Source organism: Lytechinus variegatus, chromosome 12 (genome assembly GCF_018143015.1).
Source record: "Lytechinus variegatus isolate NC3 chromosome 12, Lvar_3.0, whole genome shotgun sequence".
NCBI lineage: Eukaryota > Metazoa > Echinodermata > Echinoidea > Temnopleuroida > Toxopneustidae > Lytechinus > Lytechinus variegatus.
The window spans coordinates 24,378,900-24,398,576 of record NC_054751.1 but is presented as its reverse complement, the minus strand read 5'-3'; the positions used below and the strand labels follow the sequence as shown (position 1 = coordinate 24,398,576).

At 35.2% G+C, this 19,677-nt stretch overlaps 1 long non-coding RNA gene across 3 annotated transcripts in view; it reads right to left on the bottom strand.

Annotated features, from left to right (window-relative positions):
- The window catches only part of LOC121424787, a 29,385-nt gene extending 20,379 nt beyond the window's left edge, over window positions 1-9,006 (bottom strand). Inside the window, exons 1-2 of one of the 3 annotated variants that reach the window (XR_005971432.1) lie at window positions 8,467-9,006; window positions 7,971-8,131 (exon numbers count right to left, since the gene is read on the bottom strand). This is a non-coding gene — a long non-coding RNA (uncharacterized LOC121424787). Of the gene's footprint in view, window positions 1-7,970; window positions 8,135-8,218 lie in introns of all 3 variants that reach the window. The other 2 variants (XR_005971431.1, XR_005971430.1) reach the window with 2 other exon arrangements.
- Window positions 9,007-19,677: the final 10,671 nt, after the last annotated feature.

Sequence of the window (19,677 nt, the reverse complement as noted above, 5' to 3'; positions counted from 1 at the left end):
TAAGAAGATATATGCATATTATGACGATCCGGTGACAATAAATTGACACTTAAAAATATTTTATCTTTGTTCATCCATTAACACCAGCTTGAACGTCGGATAATATTGAATATAGAGCTTTGCAATATTACACCAAAAAAGTCAAAAGGATTAAAGAATGGAGGAAAAAAAGATAGGGATCGAGGGAGAAGTGACCTGAGATATTGATTCAGTAAAAATTTAATGAGTGAGACATGGGTCAAATGGAAATATATCAACATAAAAAACGATAAAAATAGAATATGAGGAAACAAGGGAAAAACAACACTGATTATAATTAAGCATGAGTAATCAATTCGTGGTGCAATCATTTAATATGCCTTGTACGTGCTGTGTTTTTGTGACTTGATCGAGTGGTGGGAGAAACAAAGTAGTTTATCATTCCTTATATCATAATAACGGCAGGAGGATTGTTGGGCAATAATGCACTGAAAATATTAAAATTAAATAATCATAGTTGCGAACAAGTGAGAGAATGACGATAAAGGAATGTAAGAAATTAAAGGAAATGGACGATAGGTCTGTTTTTTCCAGCCTCGGTGTCTCTTGCTCAATCTAACCACCCCGCCCCCACGCCCTCTCTATCCATTATCTAATGCTCTCTCTCCCTCTCTCTTGATCATTCCCCGTCTCTCGTATCTGTCGCTCTCTCCTCTTGCTCGACTCTGTCCCTCCGTTATTGGGTGCTCCCTTTTTCTTGTAACTATTTACAACTTATCCCAGAAAGTACATGATCTCATCTCGACCCGACTTTCGTTCAAAGAAGTTCAGAAAGATGACAATTTGAGGGCGATGACACGAGCGTGCATTAAAATTGTGCACTGGCGCAAAGCTAAACATCAAGCCATGACATTTTTGTTTGGGTTTCGAGGAGATCGAGACGGCATCTTACGGCAATAAGTTGCTGTATTGTAATTTCGAGAGAGACATCGCGGCAAGTCAGGAGGGCTAATTTGAACCATGTGAGTTGTCTAAATTGTGACATTTTATTATCAACATAAGATCGTCCCTCCTTCTGCGGTATTACCGCGGTAATACACGAGATTTTTATTTAAAAAATCTCGTGGTAATTACCGCCGTAATTTCTCTTGGCAGGAGACTCCCGCCGATGGGAATTTGCTGGTGGTAATCGCGCGGTACCCGATCTCCCGTCGACTTACGCGGTACAGCGCGGTAATGTGTCAACTTTATTCCGAGCAATACTGTATATTAGATGATCTTCTGGTAGCAGGACCTGCCTGCATGAACTTTATGGTGATCATCCCCCTTCCCTATTCTAATATGTACTTCAGGGTTCGGCAAGAATGCAGAAAGTCCCACTTTTAAAACTCTTTGGTACAGTATGTGACTCAACCTAGTAAGTAGTATCAAACCCACAACTTTCCATTAAATGTACAGTTTTCATGTATTCTGCACCACCAAGCCTTGTCTCTCTATCTGACAGCTTCAACACTTTTCAAGAAAAGGAGATTCCTTGCATATTTCTTTGTAAATCAGGAAAGAACAAGGAACTGGATTGAAGAACTGTGAGCTATTTCCTGCATTCTGCTTTCTTTGGGCTATAACCAAATAATGCATTTCTACAAAACAGGAAATCAGCTTTGGCCCAAATGATTTTCGATCTTTTGAGAGGCACACTGGCAGAATATTCCAAACCAAAGTATTATTTTAGTGTAATAGTCATTTTGAAACCTTGAAGAATGTATGGTGTCTCACATACATGTAGTGTACATTATACATGAGCATTGGTAATTATCCAAATCAGAACAAACATTATACTGGTAATTAATGACTGAAGAACAAAATGGGATTGGTTGGGAATATGATGATATTTTACAAACTGATGGTGTAATTATTTTTTAAGATTTCTTAGATATTTTGTTTATCCAGAATGAAAATGAAGATATACATGTGTAGACTGGAATTTTTAAAACCCGTTTGCAGTGATCTTTTCTTTCTTTGGTGTATATTCTAATTTGTATGATTGCCTTTTTATTGTCATACACGTACATGCAGCCAAAAAAAACATTCATGCCTGCAAATGGCTGCAATTACAGGCTCTATAATTCTCTGAATACAAGAGCAAATTTGAAACAGTTTAAAAAACTAAACATATTTTTTTCCTCTAATGCAGTAGTATGCAGTACACAGTTCATGTTGCAATTTATAGGAATATTTTCTCCCAGTAGAAAGGATGTAAATAAAGCTGGATGACATTGAAGAGGCCTCCATGATTTGGATAGTGTGGGACTGAGTGACAATAACAAACTGGAAAGGAGTATTATCTGGCCTCTCGCTCATGCTATGACTCAGCCAAGCAAGCAGTTAAACTATATTCCCTATGAATCTCAGAGAATCAACAAGTCCAAGGTTCAAATCCCCATGGATCATTTCTATTCAGGTTTAATATAAGAATGGGGGTTGCAGAAAACACCTTTCCATTGACAACAACCAGAGAACTACTGTGTACATGTACATGTAGGCCTACTCATTGCTTTTTTTTTATTTGTAAAGCATATTGCAGCAGTTGCACTACAATTTTGAAACCTTTGACAAGGAGGCTACTTGTGCATCAATCAGCATTTTAATATAAAACAGCAAAACACACCAAAACTGAGAGAAAAAAAATGACATTGCACCCCATTTTCCAAGTTCCAAGATTAGTAGATTACTATAAATAAAACAACCCTGGCCATACATTGTAGATCAAGCTGGAGCTTACAACACTGTGTGCATTCAAGCATGGAGGAATAATGTAATCCTTCTGGGTACATGTGCCCATTCACTTCACCTGGGTAGATTGCGGCACAATGAGGATAAATCACTTGCTTTCATACTGGCTGGGAATCGAACCTATGACCCTGTGTTTGAAATACAAGAGTGGGAACCACCAGACCATAATGTACAAGTGTTGCACACTAATTCATAAACACTGCTGGTATACATGTACATGTATGTAAATGTACAGGTGGGCCTACATGTACTTTATGTACATACTATCATATACCGGTAGTCCTACAATAAAATATATTGTAAACCACAATAGTTTTTGCTTTAAATGAGCCTTTGTAATAGACAGGCCTATTCACTAATAATGGTGTGATCACTGCACATGATGAGTATAAATTTTTATCCATTAACATTTCCTTCCTGAAAGTAGCTCACCAAGGTAAAAGGGTGTCTATTGTCAATCTCTCATTATACATGTAGAAGAGTAAGACAGAGACTATTATGAAATAGCCTTGGAGCACAGACTCAAGATAGAGCAACACAAGGCTACAAATAAAGAAAAAACAAGACAGTCTATGACCTTTCTTAAGAAATGAACAATACTTTTTTTATTGAATTTCTTCAAGCCTGACCAAAGAGTTGTAAGTAGGCCTACCTAATCCCAGTGTGTACACAATATTGGAGAATGATCTTTACCATTCTCATCTAGAGAAGACAGTTCAAAGGTTACGTGTAGCCGTAGGCCAGAATCCTGTTCGTGATCTAATTTTTCAAATAGCCATAATATTAACCAAAAGCTTTCTTGTTCCTTAGAAAATTTCCTTTAATCTTTCAGCTTCTTTTATTTTTTGTTCTTTTCACATAAATCATTTCACTATCAATGTTTATTTCTCATATAGTCTTTACATGTATACATTGATGCAGGCCTACATTTGTGCACTGCTACAGGTGATAAGCCAATATGCCAATTTGAACAGTGAACAGCATCAGCTTAAAGAGAAATGCCAGTAGTTGCAGTACACTGATTTCATGAGAAAGTCTGTAAAACCAAGCTTAATTGTCAGTATTTAATCGAGGATCCAGATCTGATACAGTTTAATACATAAACTGAACTTTGTGAAATCTTGAAATCTACATGTACGCTGAAAAATGTTCACACTGAAGATCACCAACACAGATAAGTGCACGTGGGACAGTGTATTATTATTGCTTTGAATGTCGTGCCCGACGCTTGACCTGAATCCTGTGCTTATTTGCTAATTTCTCAGCAATTACACAATTTCTTCCAGAATCCTTTGGCACATAGGGCCTACATGTATTTCCTACATGTATTTATACAAACAGACACTTTGGGTGGTCATTTCATTGGATTCTGTACGCACTCATTTTGATATCGTTACCAAAACTGGCATTTACCTTTAAGACCTAAACTGTCTATTTGGAGATCTTGACTCCTTACCCATGATGTCACATGATGTAGTTTTACAATAATGCCCATATGACAACAATTTAATAGGCCTATCATTTATAAATTCACTACTCTTTGCAATTTGAATACTTTAAGGTCCTAAAACTCCAAGCCATAATAACAAAATAATTTCATTACATTTCCAACTTCCAAGCATCCTTTATTACAAACTAAATTCAAATGGTAATAAATTTGCATAGAAACAAAATAATTTCATTACATTTCCAACTTCCAAGCATCCTTTTTTAAAAACGAAAATCAAATGGTAATAACTTTTTAAACAGATAATCATAATCATGTATTTTGAACTTTGATTTTACACTACCATAAAGCACAAGGACCTGTGCTGTGGCAAGGTAAACCATGTGATAGAGCTCCTTGGAGTTCAGTTTCTCTTTTTAGACAGGTAAATATTTCTCAGAAATACTGTTGGAAGCTTCTCCACAAGGCACACATGTGTGACTAGGGTAAATGCATGCAGTGGGAGACAATACAATAATGCATAGCACACAGTCCCTAGCCATGGCAAGGTCGCGACACTTAGCAGGGTCATTTAAGGTCAGGCAGCAGACATGCAATCCAAACCTATACTCAGTGAGCGGAGGTTTCCCTACCAAGGCTGGAGCATCAAGCATTCTCCACACATGTACATATACGCTCCATGATGTAAGGGGACTACAACAATGGTTCCAAAGAAACCACTAATTCATAACCATGGCTAGAAAAAATATGTATGACTGTATGACTACAGAGTATGTGAATGAATCATGTGATTAAAATGATCTTTAAATTACAATACCATGAAGTTGATGAAATGCCATGTGATGTGACCTAGCAGAATTTTGGTCAAATTCTCTACAATATCATGAAGTCAATCAAATGCCATGTGACACAACAAAATTAACCCATTGGCTACCATTCCTCATACATACTGTAGGCCTATGTACAATGTACATGTGTGCCACATACATGTAGGTCCACTGAAAAGGCAAAGGGTCAATGAAATCAGCATGAATAAGTGTGTAAATCCACTTAGAAACTTTTTTTTCAATATTAGTGCTCATTAATTATGCAAAATTAACACAATCGAGCATTTATTGCCCTGGTAAATGCCAAGATGCATGCGGACAAAGACTCAAAGTTCTATTGTATGCACTAATAATATGCTCATGAAAGCAAATCAGGTCAACTTACATGTACCCTTAGTTTTCACCCGACTGAGGGTGGTAAATGAAGGCAAATGTCTTGCAAAAGGACGATTGTTACATGGGATTTGAACCCCTGACCTCAGATTCAAAGAGTGAATAGTCAGTCATTCAATCCAGTTCAAAAGTGAACAGTATTCAGCACCAGTGTACATATACAATGTCGTACACTTGTTGAGTTGACAACACTGAGTGACTATACACGTACTTTGGAATGTACAGGTACAGCATATCTCCGACTCTAAACCTATTCATCTACATGATGTACAATCCAGCATGCCTTTCATGCTGGCACAATTATTATGACCTCTGTCCGAGGGCAATCTTCAGGACGACAAATTAGTTGAGGTCAAAACAAAAGCTTGTTGAAAACAACAGCATAACACTGACAATTTTAATACAGTAGTAAACTATCATATGCAGGATTTGGGAAGATAAAAATTTAGTCCATTGCTGATTGCTACTGTGTACTTACATGTACAGTAGATGCCATTAAAAATACGACTGAGCTCCCCCCCCCCCACAAAAAAAGGACTATATAAAAATAACAATACTATGCAGCATTTACATGTGCATGTATATAGCACTTAATCACAGTGCTGCTTTTGCCTTTGGCTGAATCATCTACCAAGAAATATTAGAAACACTCCCAGTCGTAACACATTTAGCAAATCATTAAACTTAATGCCACTAGAAGATTATAATTAATTTGGTATGGCAAAAATACTGCCTGAAAACAAATGATTCTATATAAAGATTTTGTGAATTTTTTTTTTCTTGTAAATAGTGTAAACATGTTCACTGAAAATGATCGAAACTTTCTGCAACAGTAATAAGTAGAATTAGTATTGAATTTGAAGTACAATATTGAGATTTAGTTAATTTTATTGTTTAAACTATGATAATGACATTATTTGGGGCTAACCTCGATTAGCATCTTGCTATTGTGCTAGCTCCAATTACCAAATGTTTTGTTTATATGTGATGTACTATTCCTTGTAATTGTACCTGACCATATTTGGTAATAAATTCAATTCAAGTTTGTCTTTTTCTCATTTGCAATGTACATGTAGATCTACATGTAGGCCTATGTGATTATCTAATACAAGCATTCTCCATGTGCAAGCATTCAGTAAAAAAAAAATCCTACACACTTTGAAGCAGTCTACAAAAAAAGTCAATTTCAATCAAATGTAAGCCTGATTTTATTTTACACTTCAGTACCTAACAAGTTGGATATGTACGCAATACATGTTAAATTACTAATTTTAATTAAATTAATATATTGTGTAGGCCCATTTGCGGTTCGATTAAAAGTTCTTAACTTGTGTCTAGTTCTAACTTAAACATTGTTTTCTTTAAATCTTTCATTTTATTTCAAGAATGAAAAAATATTTGACAAGATTTTCTTGCAGATTTGGTCAAATAAAATTGTTATGAATAATGGGCTTTGGGGGTCAAATAGTTATTTTGTCTCTTTAAAGTCTCTTTAAATGTTCGATTCTTTGAATTACAAAAAAAATTATACCCCTCCTATCTTTGCAAAGTTCCAAGGTGTTCGCCAAGTCTCAAAGGGATTAAGGATGATGATGATTAATGTTTTTAACCTTGTCTGGACAAACCCACTAAGAGTAAACATAGGAGATCATTTGGGTGTTGAAAAGACCCACTACGAACAACATTATGCATTACACAATTTTTGAACAAGGTAGGCTAAATAATAAAGTTTATCCCAGGGCTTCATCCAAAGCCATGCATGGCCAGACTTTAATTGGAATCAATTATTGGTCTGAGTATTTAGACTTGGTTTGAGTATTTAGACAGAAGACCGTTCTAAATTAACTGACTGTAAGACTGTCCACTAACACAACTTTTCCGCAAACTGTTGTTGTTGTTTTTTTCTATCCTGTTGACAAGACTTCTGGATCTTCTCTATTTTTTATTAAGGCATGTATTTTATTTATTTTTGGCAATGATTTGCAAATAAATATTCCTCACTATGATATCTGGGGGCTGTACCCAGCAAATCATTCTTAAGTTTCTTAACCAAGCAACTTTCTTTTATTTTAGTCATTACAGAATAAAATGAAAAATATGCAACATGTGCTATTAATCTGTCTATCATACGTGTAACATGCATAAAGAGAATAAACAATATAGAAAATTAATCCAGAATGTAAGGACAGTTTAACCCCCCCCCCCCCCCCCCAACACCCATGCACGTTTATGTTTCCACGAGTACGAGCCACTCATGCACATGTACTGTAACATTGACACGGTTAAATACACTCACATACCGCCAGCGAAAGATCGGAAGAGCATGTTGCATTTGATCTTCCGCCAAAAATATTAATATTTAGATGTCTTCGAAGAACACACCACAATAAACAATTGTATAATTATCAAGCAACATATCCTCGTGCACTAACTCCTCAAAAATTATATGCTTCCTTTAATGTGGATAACTCATGGTCAACAAACGTGAATTGACAATATAAGCATGAAATTATTTAAATAAACGAACTCACCTTTCGAGGAATCTGGCTAAACAAAGACACACAGTTGATCGCACGAAGCTACAAGCCGCGACCGTTTTTCAAAGAGATCGCACTGTCGGGATTTCTCGCGGTGGCTGGTTTATGTGGTATACACACTGCGTACGTGGACGAGTTACGAATGGAGTGGTAGCCTGCTAAAAAGAAAGAACCTTGTGTGAAAAAATCCCACGTTAGTTTATCACAAACTCCCAAGCAATTCTCCAAAATTATTTCCTTACTCTTTGAGAACACGCCCGTCCATTTGATTCGAATCCTTCAATGGTTGGTCGTAAGCAGTGACTCCTTTAGGGCAAGTTCATGAATATTTCGCCGTGGTACTTCGCGTTACGGACGGGGTCACAAGTGGAAGAACCACACACCAATAAAAGAAAGAATGGTGTGCCGAGACTTTGTGTATGGGGTGTACGGTATGCTAACTCAATGGAAGTAGTTCGATCATGTGTGTAGCGAAGAATCATAAACTTACCGGCTGGACTACAAGCGAGGCCGCTTCCAGGATACAAGTCGGAGACAGCCAATTTTACAACTGAATGCAGTTAGCGGACTCGTCACCAAAATGACTAATTTGATGAGGAAAAACTCCCGCTTCCAATAGTCAACAAGAAACTTGTAGCTTGGAGTTATAAACTTAGGGATCGATTAAGGCAATTGGTAGTTTGCAGACCCAATGTGGTATCTCTTTATCATAAAACTATCATAAATTATTTACTCAGAGTTTCCCTTGGCGCGCAGCGGGAGATGGATAATGCTGGTATCTTGGCCCTAACTTGTTTGTAGCGAGCAATGCATTGCACCAGGTAGACGGATGGATGCAGTTTCCTTGGATACTAGGGAAGAAAGGCGGGGCGCGGCGGTATAGATACCATACCGTGGTGATGCGGGATGCGCACTGTCATGTCGGGAGCTGATATACGGAGACTTATACAATGTAGATAATAGGACCTACTGATAGGGTTTGAATAATAAAGCTGTGGAAGAAAAATAAGATGCGTTGCGAGGGAGGATTGGAGGTTAATGATATCCATCCAGTCAGGGCATCATATCCTAAGGACCCTCGAACGATGGGATAGTTTTCCGCTGCTAATGAGTTGCTGCTAAAAGAGGTGGATGGTATATTAGATCTGAAAGGCATTGAAATATTTAGAAGAGATTCGATCGAGCCTTGCGATGTCTGATTTTTTTTTATCATGGGTGGCTAATGACTTCGGGGAGAAATGTAATTACATAGTGGCCGAAAAGGGTAAGATGGTGGATGTATAACGCTCTGTAATTAGGGTATATTTTAAAGACTTGGTGCTGCTGATGGAGGTATAAATACTGATAGTGGTATGGTGGTCGTGGTAGTACACTCTTAGAGAGGATTACATAAAGGATATAACCAATCTGTTGGTGAATTGTTTCCGACGGATAAAACTTTTATCAAAGGGCCGGGGGACGGCGGGGGAATCAAACAATTGGTTCTGATTATTTTTTTTTTACAAAAAATGTATGATTTTGACTCAAAAATTTTCTTGTCCGTCTCATACATTCACCGACACATTGCTGGTTATCTTGATCAATCCGTTCAAGAATATGAAGGATAACAATGGCAGCCTATAGTTTCAACCCATTTCATTTCCAACGGAATACAAATCAGGAAAATACAGTTCGGTCAAAAGAATCGAGTCGATGCAATAAACAAAATCATTACACCATAGAGCTATTGTAATAGCTCTATGATTACACTATATGAATGATACATAATAAATAACAAAGGAAGTATGACACATTAAAATAAAAATTTGAATTTTGTTAAAATGGGGACTTTCGGTGGTATCGGTGACAGTGGTAGGTCTCACTGGCGAATCCACTGGGGGGGCACATGCAGTCGGCTCGTGCCCCCCCCCCCCTTTGACAAGGCACAAAGTTAAAAATTGTAATGGAAAACTGCTGTTAAAACAAAAGTGTGTCCCTTTTTTTGCTTGTCATTTTTTTTCCTTGGGAAAATGCCCCCCCCCCCCTTCTTTGGGAAATCCTGAATCCGCCCCTGGTAGGTCTATATTAGTGGTAATGAAAATGACCAGTGAGTGCACTCTAAATTACGGGGATCAGTCCACATGGACTGTAGTTAGGGACCAATCGAATTCCGGATTTAGTTTGAATCCTTAAGATTCATTTTTAAATCTCGAAAGTTTTAAATTTAAATCATTTGAGATTTAAATTTAAGTCTTTAGGACTAAAACTAAATCCAGAAATCGATTGGTCCCTAACTACAGTCAAGCTGGACTTATTTTAAATCCCTGTAATTGAGAGTGTGATTGGTTGAAGGCCCTATGGCTGACGATCATGATGTATATCAACGACATTAATACATCATAAGGCGAGACGAGCTGAGTAGGTCTAATGACTATATAGGAGTGGTATTGAACTTCGTACTGATCGGACCCTCTCCCCTCCATAAAAATAATCCACATAATATAATTTCATTTCACCTTTACGTTAAAGAAAAAATGGCCTACGGACACATTATGTGACTATTTGCACCACAGTAATACCTATTCTTGTCATTATTGATCATTGCAAGCAAGTCTTCATGATAATCGAAATCGTGTCAAAATGAATAGACTCTGATCAAATAATTTTACTTACGAATTTACGGTCATTTGTCATATTCTGGTGAAACACTGACGTACATGTGTTGTAAATATTTACTTGGAATTAAAAATTATTCGTCGACACCCACCCCCTATTGTGAAACAACACACGATGAACCACTTTACAACCAATCGTAGTCCTCCCCTTTTAAACACTCATATTTTCGTTTTTAACGAAAGAATAATCCTGAACACATGCACAATTTGGGAGGACACTCGTTTAGGACTTATAAATTCAAATGGTCAATCACGTAATGCATTAGTTTCCATGATAATAAAACAATACCACTTTTTTCATAATTCAGGAGGGCTCGTTACAAAGAATATATAGACAAATTTATTATTTTTTTATGTCTAGGTAATGTTATCTTCGTTCTAATTACATAGTCTCTCGTGAATCCTTATACACTTCACACATAGATGATTCAATGAGTTTTATTGAAAATGCTTATCATTAGTTACTTTAAAAAAAAAGGAAAATCCATTACGAAGTTCAGAGCTAAGGCACGAAAAGATATTTGTAGTGAAATGACTTGTTTTATTTTTTGTCCACTAAACTCTAATTAAACTTTGTAACCATAAGTATATTATGGTTGAATGATTACACTTCATATTAGACAAAACATTGATTTTATTTTTGCATAATATCTGCCTAAACGATGACTTTTAAAAAGTGAGTTAAATTGAATTGAAATGTTATTATCCGACAAGGGAAATTTGTCACCATCAACACTTGTGCAATACAAATACAAATGTTTACGAAGGAAATGAAGTTTACAAAATAGATGATGAATAGAAATCAACATGTCAGCAGAAATATTAAACTTAGATGAAAGTGGCATATAGACGTCATTGCCTTTAAAACAGGCTTCATACCCCTTATTTCATTTGTTCTGAACATGCTGAATGGTCTTGTGGTAAACCTTTTTGTATTGCAATGTCCGAAACAATGAACAAAAATTACAAATGGATGATAACATTAATTAAAGAAAATTTTCAGTCTTGGTGTGAGTTAACTTCTAATTAAAATCCTTCTGATGAGTTTATTCATAATTATTGGAATACCTCTTGTATCAATGGCTATTTACTTAAAAAAAGACTGATGATAAAGGTATTTTTAAAATAACTCATTTGCTGAATCAGTATGGTGACTTTGTTACACATTCTAATTTTGTTTTAAGTTTGACATTCAATTTAATTTTCTTGATCATTATTCTGTCATACCTGCTATACCTGTCAAATAGAAAAATATTTGCAAAGGCCCTCCTAAAAAGAGGTTACTTATGCAGGAGGAAATTATACATAGTATAAAACTATGAACAAGGTAAATATAGTTTGTACATTTATTCATAAAATGTGTGTCGAGAAAGCTTTTGAAACTCCGATTTCACAAAACAAATGGAGGAGCTTTATTTCAGAGCCAATCGCCATCCGTTCCTTATCGGCAAAGCTTAGTTACAAAATGTTTCGGTTTCAACAAATATTTGAAAACTGTTGGCAATATCACAATCTGATTTGTGTCCCTTTTGTTCAGGGGTCCGTTGCAGAACAAGTTGCGTTTAAACGCACGTCAAAAAATCAATCGCACGTCTCAAATGCGCGCTGTTGATTGGTTGGAAATCGAGTTGCGCTTGATTTTTAGAGTTGCGATTGATTGCAACTCTTTCTGCAACAGGCCCTAACACACTGAAACGATTGCTGATTTATCTGGGAATGTCCCTTTACTCGTCGATTTTAGTTGATTTTGAAAAATACATTCTTAAAAGTTCAATAAGGTTATTTTTATGATTTTTTGGGGTGTTATTTGGCATACCAGGTGGAAATTATTCTTCTTTTAATTTTGATATGTTATATGCTAAATAGACAATACTCAATGTTTAAAGGACAAGTCCATCCCAACAAAAAGTTGATTTGAAGCATAACACTTCACCAAAATCGGATGTAAAATAAGAAAGTTATGAAATCTTAAAGTTTCGCTTAATTTCACAAAACAGTTATATGCACATCCTGGTCTGTATGCAAATGAGGAGACTGATGACGTCATCCACTCACTATTTCTTTTGTATTTTATTATAGGAAATATGAAATATTCTATTTTTCTCATCATTGTCAAGTGATACAACGATTAATTCCTCCCTGAACATGTGGAATTAGCAATGTTTAATACTGTATGGTTCAGTCAAGTTGGTCCTTATTGTCAAATCTATAAAAAATGAAATATTGTATAATTCAAACAATAAAAAACAAAAGAAATAGTGAGTGATGGACATCATCGACTGACTCACCTTCTTGTGCATATCACTGTTTTGTGAAAAATAAGCGAAAATTAAAAATGTCATAACTTTCCTATTTTACATCCGATTTTGATGAAATTTTCAGCAATATGCTAGTTTGATCTTTCTCTATTCATTCAAGTCAGCATTTTCCTGGGGTGGACTTGACCTTTAAAAAGAACTTTGAATATCAAGAAGAGTGCATGCAGTTGCATTATAAATATTCCACAAATTATATATATATTTTAGATATTGATGGATCCGGGCACATCGAACAGTCTACATCAATGTATACTACAAGCATTTTGTATTATTTTGATAACGATTTGTCGAGAAAAACTGAAGAAAAAAAAATTATTTGAAAGAGAGAGATAGAAAAAAAAGAATACTTCTAGTATTGTTGGCTTCAAATCTTCGCTTTAAAATTACCCTTTCGTAAATTTACTTTTCTTTATATCTTATAACTGAATGTGTGTATTATTGTAAATGTGATTATTATTTTCATACATTAAAGCACCTCTAAATATTTATTATCATTATTGTTACTATTTCTATATTATCATTACTAACATCTATTTTACAATCGGACTGTTTACAGTGACTCATAGGTAGGAAAATATTGATATTCCAAACTGAAAAACTAGACATTCTAAACACTTTTGAAGCAAGGAACATGGCAGTGTAAGTACGTTTATAATAAAGAACAAATTATGTATCCCAGTAAACAATTGCGAACGCGAGGCGAGAGCTGAAACTTTTTAAGATTTTGACCTAAAAGTTGGACGTTCTATTCACTTTTTGTAATCATGAAAAGGATGGGTATCTTCCTAAATAAATGATACGAGCCCGACGAGCGATCTGGATTGTTTTTTTTTTCGATCTTAAAACTGGACGTTTTCAACACGTCTTTAAAAAGAACAAGCTGTGTATCTCAATATATATAATTAATGCGAGCGTTAAAGCGAAAGCTAAAATTTTTGATATATTGACCAAAAACGGAACATGTTATCTATTGTTTATTCACATAAGATAAGAATATTATGAACAGGATATGGATGAAACTATAAATGATGCGGGCGCGAAGCGCGAGCCGATTTGTTTTCGCAATTTAGACCTTAAACCGGACATTTATAAGCACCTTCTTTAATCATGAACATGATCATGATGCCTATCTAAATAGAATATTAATGTGAATGAAAACTATGAGAATTTGACATATGATTGGGACTACTGACCTGAAAAGGGGACTTTTCAAGGACTGTTTCGTCAAGAGTACTTGTTGTAATCGCGACAACTTATCTCGCTGGAACAAAAGAATGAATAAACACAATGCCTTTGCTGGGTCACCATTGGGCTCAAACAAGGTTGACCAGATTTCACAAAACGAAATACGGGACAATCGACAAAAAAAGATCAATAAAGATCGAAGGCTACACAGTGTTACACCTGTAAAAAATATGAACAATTGGAAGGGAGGGTGAACGAAAGAATGAAGGAGAGAAAGAAAAGACTGAGATGAATTGAGAAGAAAGAAAAAATTAAGGGGAAAATGAAGGAAAAAATAAAAAAAGAACAAAAGAAAGTTAAAATAAAAGGATGAAAGAAAGAATAAAAAAGAGGAAAAAAAGTTTCATTCTTTGAATTGAATACAGAAAGAAATTAGATACAGAAAGGAATGGAAGAAGAATACATGTGTGAAAGACAAAATAAAGGAGATCGAGAAAGAAAAAAAAGAAGTAAGAAAAGGAGGAAGGAAAGAAAAATGTTTCATTCATTCTTTGAAAGCTAGAAAGAAACAAACAAAGAAAGAAGGAAAACAGGGAGGAGGAAAGGAATTAAGGGAGGGAGGGAGTGAAAGAGTAAGGGAAAGAATTAAAAGGAAAATAAAATAAAGAATGATAGAAAACAGAAAAGAGAGCTAGGGAGGAAGAATGAAGTAAGGAGGGAGTGAAAACATAATGGATGAGGAAAAAGAATTAAAAGGAGAGGGAGGGGGAGAAAAAAGGTTTTAAAGGAAGAAAGAATGAAGGAAATAAGAAAGGGGAATTCGATAAAGAAGACGGGTATAAAAAAGGAGGAAAGAAAGAAAAATGAACAGAGAGAGAGAGAAAGGATCAGGAAAGACAAATAGGAAATAAAGATAGATGGAACAAAAACGGGCAAGCAAGAAGGATAGAATTAGGATGAGGAAAGAATGATAGAAAAGAAAGAAAGAGTAAAAAAGTTCAAACTTCAAGCAAACAAAAAAAATCCAATCATCTAACAAAAATCATAATGATATTTTTTTTTCAAATATATTTTTAAAATAAAAAAAAATGTTTTAGAAATGAAAAAAATTCAAAAGTTATTTTTTTAATTACAAATTAGATGAAACATCGTGGCATCATACACAACAAGACTCAGAACGAAAGCTGAAACAACTAGATCTAGTGTTCCTCCGATTACATCTCCAAATCAGTAATCTGAGATTGAGAACCCATAATATAATTGTACAAGTTTTCCGCCGATTTTGTGATTATTTTGTCATGTTTGGTGGAGAGAATCTGCTCCGATCCTACATGCCTAGCGTACTAGCCTGCCTCACAATGGCAGGAGGCCAGTTCGTTTGCGATGAATTATTGGGTTAGCAAGAAAATCACCGCAGAACTTGCAAGTTTATTTATCGATTTTATTGTTGTCTCTGCTCCGTCATTTGTGGGTTATCTTTGTCTTTTGATGAAAAATCGTCACTTTTAAATACATTTTGTTCAATATTCTGAAATACGGGACAAATAGGCGTCCCGGGAAGGGTTTGTCGGGACGCCGGGACAAAGAAGCAAAATACGGGACAATCCCGGGAAATACGGGACGTCTGGTCACCCTGGCTCAAACAATATGGGCTGGTAAATGGTATTGTGTCGAATCCGGCTGGATCTACCAAAGCCACTGGTATAACCTAGTCTGCAGGCACAGACCCTCATTGGAACTTTGATCAACAAGTGTGGGTCCACGCAAAGACTAGCACATACAAAACTTGCTGTTCCAATACCCGAGCGAGAGAGCCTTCAGTACACAAGGCATGATTATAGGCTGCACATTCAGAACCTTATTTCGAGTGAAGGGTTTGCCCAGCAGACTAGGTATAACCACGCAACCCCCTAGTTTGTACGTCCTGTTTTGCTTACGAACAATTCGCAGTATAAGGGAACAGTTTCTTTTTCTCTAACCATTCCTTTACAGTAATCTTTTGACTCTTTCATTATGTTGAAAGAGTATCCCTTCCCACTAATCCACTCTCATAATCATTCGTTCCTCTTTAAGCCCCCATCACACTTATTCCGAATCAAGCAGAATCAACCGGAATTAAATGACTATTGTTCGACCACAAACTGGTCAAGTTTTAGAAAGAAATAAAAATACATAGAATGCATTGAGAATGCAGTAAGAGTGTACTTTGAACACCGTTCGATATTCTTTCCAATTCGAACACACCTCAGAAATTTCGAAAATGACCTAAACTTTTTGAGCGCCAACAAGATCTGGCCCGAACATTCCGAATGCAAATAGAAAACAGAATTTTTAGAATGCCACTCGAATATCCAAGAACGCGGCAGCACAAATTTTAAACCCAACTCCATTGAGGCTCATTTCGACTCTAGTGTGACTAGTGTATGATGAGTCGCCTGGTAAATTTTCCTTATTAGAACTCCAGTTGGATGAATTAGGACCCCCCCATAGTTTTTCTAGATTTTAAATCTTTATTAATTCCAGCTGATTCTGCTTGATTCCTGCCGATTCCTAATAAATATGATTGGGGTTTCACTTCCATTATTTGCCCACTTTTCTCTGCCTAGTCCTCTGCGCCTCCCCCATCCATCCCCGCGCAAAATTAATATTTGACATTCTACTGTCCTCTTTTTTTCACAAACTTTTCTTACAGGTCTGTTCAGCCCATTGAAATTAAAATGGGTAGAATTACGTATTTATTCCCATTTCGTTTATCCGCAGTAGCATCTTGCTCCGAAATCATCACTACAACAACATGAGAGGGGCAACTTTGATTATTAGCTTTCCATTGTAAAAGGCTGAGAATTATAGGGCACACATTGTTGACAATTAATATCAAGCAATATAAAAAAGACAAATGTAAGAATAGTATGGTTAAATTATGCAATAACATTTATTCATCTATTTTTTTAAATTCAATTAGCAGAAGCATAGACAAGCCAGATGCAAATATCAGAATACAATGTACAAGACAGGAATACATTAATAACTGAATACATATCAATTTGTTCATGATGTACATAAAAATCTTAGTTCTAGCTTTATAAGTGTATGTGCAGAAGTTTATGATTCTTCAATAAATATCAGAAAAAACAAATAAAGCTAAAATACAAGAAGTCCATGCGAAACTACACTATTTCAGAACATATCATACATGACTACAAACTTTTAATGGGTAATGATACAATAATATCCAAACAAGAAAACCTTTTTATAGATTATTTTCTGGAAGAACTATGCATAATAGATAAGGAGTTTTGTTTTATGTACTCAAACTAAACTAAACATAAGTATCAAAATCATTGATTTAAGCATAATAACTCTCATAGCAAAGGAATGCAAAACATACACACAAGCACAGAATGATTAAGTAGCAACCCAGGTTCAATACAGCATAATTCTAACCAGAAATTAATTGTTTAAACCTGATCTCTGCTGCAATCACAAAATTATCTCATTATTTTGACCTTCCCAAAGCCGAGTAAACATCACACATTCCTAGAAGGTGAAAAGGATCAAAGTCTCTTGTAGCATTATTTCATGAAAAGAAATATTCTGTACTGAAACCATAATAAGTAACAATCCAGTATGCATGTGAGTCATGCATACATATTTTAACTAGATTAACTTTGGGCTTTCATTATCTTAGAATTGCCACGGCAAGACTATCATATTGTAAGCAACATTTATGATTCTGGCGTGTAGATAAGGATACAGATAGTGTGAACTATTAAACATTCATGTAGCTATAAATCTTTCTGTTTTGGTAATACGAACGCAAAAAAGAGCTAAAGACATAACAGCAATCAAAATGAAGTGAGTAGACTTTTAGCAGGGTTAAAGACATATTTTCAAAAACGTTTTACTTCAGTTAAGAAGCCACCATGTTTTTACTCTAGAAGGCACTATCTAGGCATGTTATATTATCAGACATCACCCACTGACGCATGATCTTTCAATTTACACATAATTATGTACTCACAGATTTCAATTCCACCATTAGCACCCTTCATTACATGTGACGATAATAAAGAATTACAGAAAATCCCACCAAAAGTAGTTTTTCTGCTACATTGCAAAATGTTACAAATACTTTGATCAAATTATGTAGGTCTTACCCCCTCTCTCCCATATCCATACACCTCTAAGATATTTACACATGTATACTCTCCACTATTTGTTAATTGAACAAGTTATTTTAGGCATACTTCAAGAATTTCATTTACAAATATACCAAAAACCTTATGGCCTTTGGACTCACCAACTTGAGAAAAATAAATACAATGTCGAAATTGAATAAAAGATAATTAAGAATAAAGACAGGTTGATATTAAATCCTGTGTCCGTTTTTTCAGTTCAATAAAATATTTGTCACGCTTCAGGTATGGTGTACACAGACCTGCCAACCTCTGGGAATGAAAAAGTATATTTTTCCCAAAAAAAGTGTATTTCATAATAAAATGCGCGGCGCACTCTCTCATCGTGGCACCCAAGCTGCTTGCAAGCTAAAATGCGCACTGCACTTGCAGATAAAACAAAACTTCATTTTAAACATGTGTATATCTCACCCTGGTTTTAACAAAATGATTGAAAAAAAAAGTTACCTGAAATTACATTGATCTAATAACCATATTTGTGTTAGTTTAATAAAATAGAGACATATAGAGATGATTTTTCTCAATAAATTACCATTAAAAAAACAAACAATTTCTTTTAATAAAACATACTTTTTAAAGAAAAACGTACTGCCATGTTTCGGTTGCAAAAACGTACTAAATACGCCCAAAACGTACTGGTTGGCAGGTCTGTGTACAATGCATCGAAATAGAAAAATAACATATAGGGAGTGTGTAACTCAATTCACGATACGCTTTTATGTATTATTTTTTCAATTAAATTGGAAAACAGATTACAATTTCTTAGCAGTGGCCCTTTGGAAAAATGATACTTTAAAAAACATAATTCATTAGGAAGTACTATATATCAGATTTGGTAAGAGGTGTTTCAGTACTAGTAACTAATCTATGTAACTGATATTGGACCATTTTTCGATATAGTACTGATGAGATAAATGCTACTGCCTCAAGTAATTGGTCATTTAAAAGAAAAACATGGAAATTAAGAAGCATACGTTTATCCTAAATATGCCTTTTTAAAAACATTTAACACACACACATGTTAAACTAAGTGAATACAGGAAATGCTCGGGTCATCTATTATAAAATCACCATAATAAACATTCGATTACCGTAATGTTAACTCTATCAAAAAGTAGCAATTCATTTATTTGAATTTTTAAAATGCTGCATAATACTTTAAAGTTCACAAGTGCTTAATCTAATGATGATGATGATGATCCACAGCATTTAAATTATGCCATATTTCTGTTAAAGACATTACTAGGCGCAGGCTCATCAAATAAGTTAATTACTACACATCTGCTGAAATAAAATAAGTTATCGCTATTACATAATAAAATGGTATTAAAGTACTACTGTTGTCTCT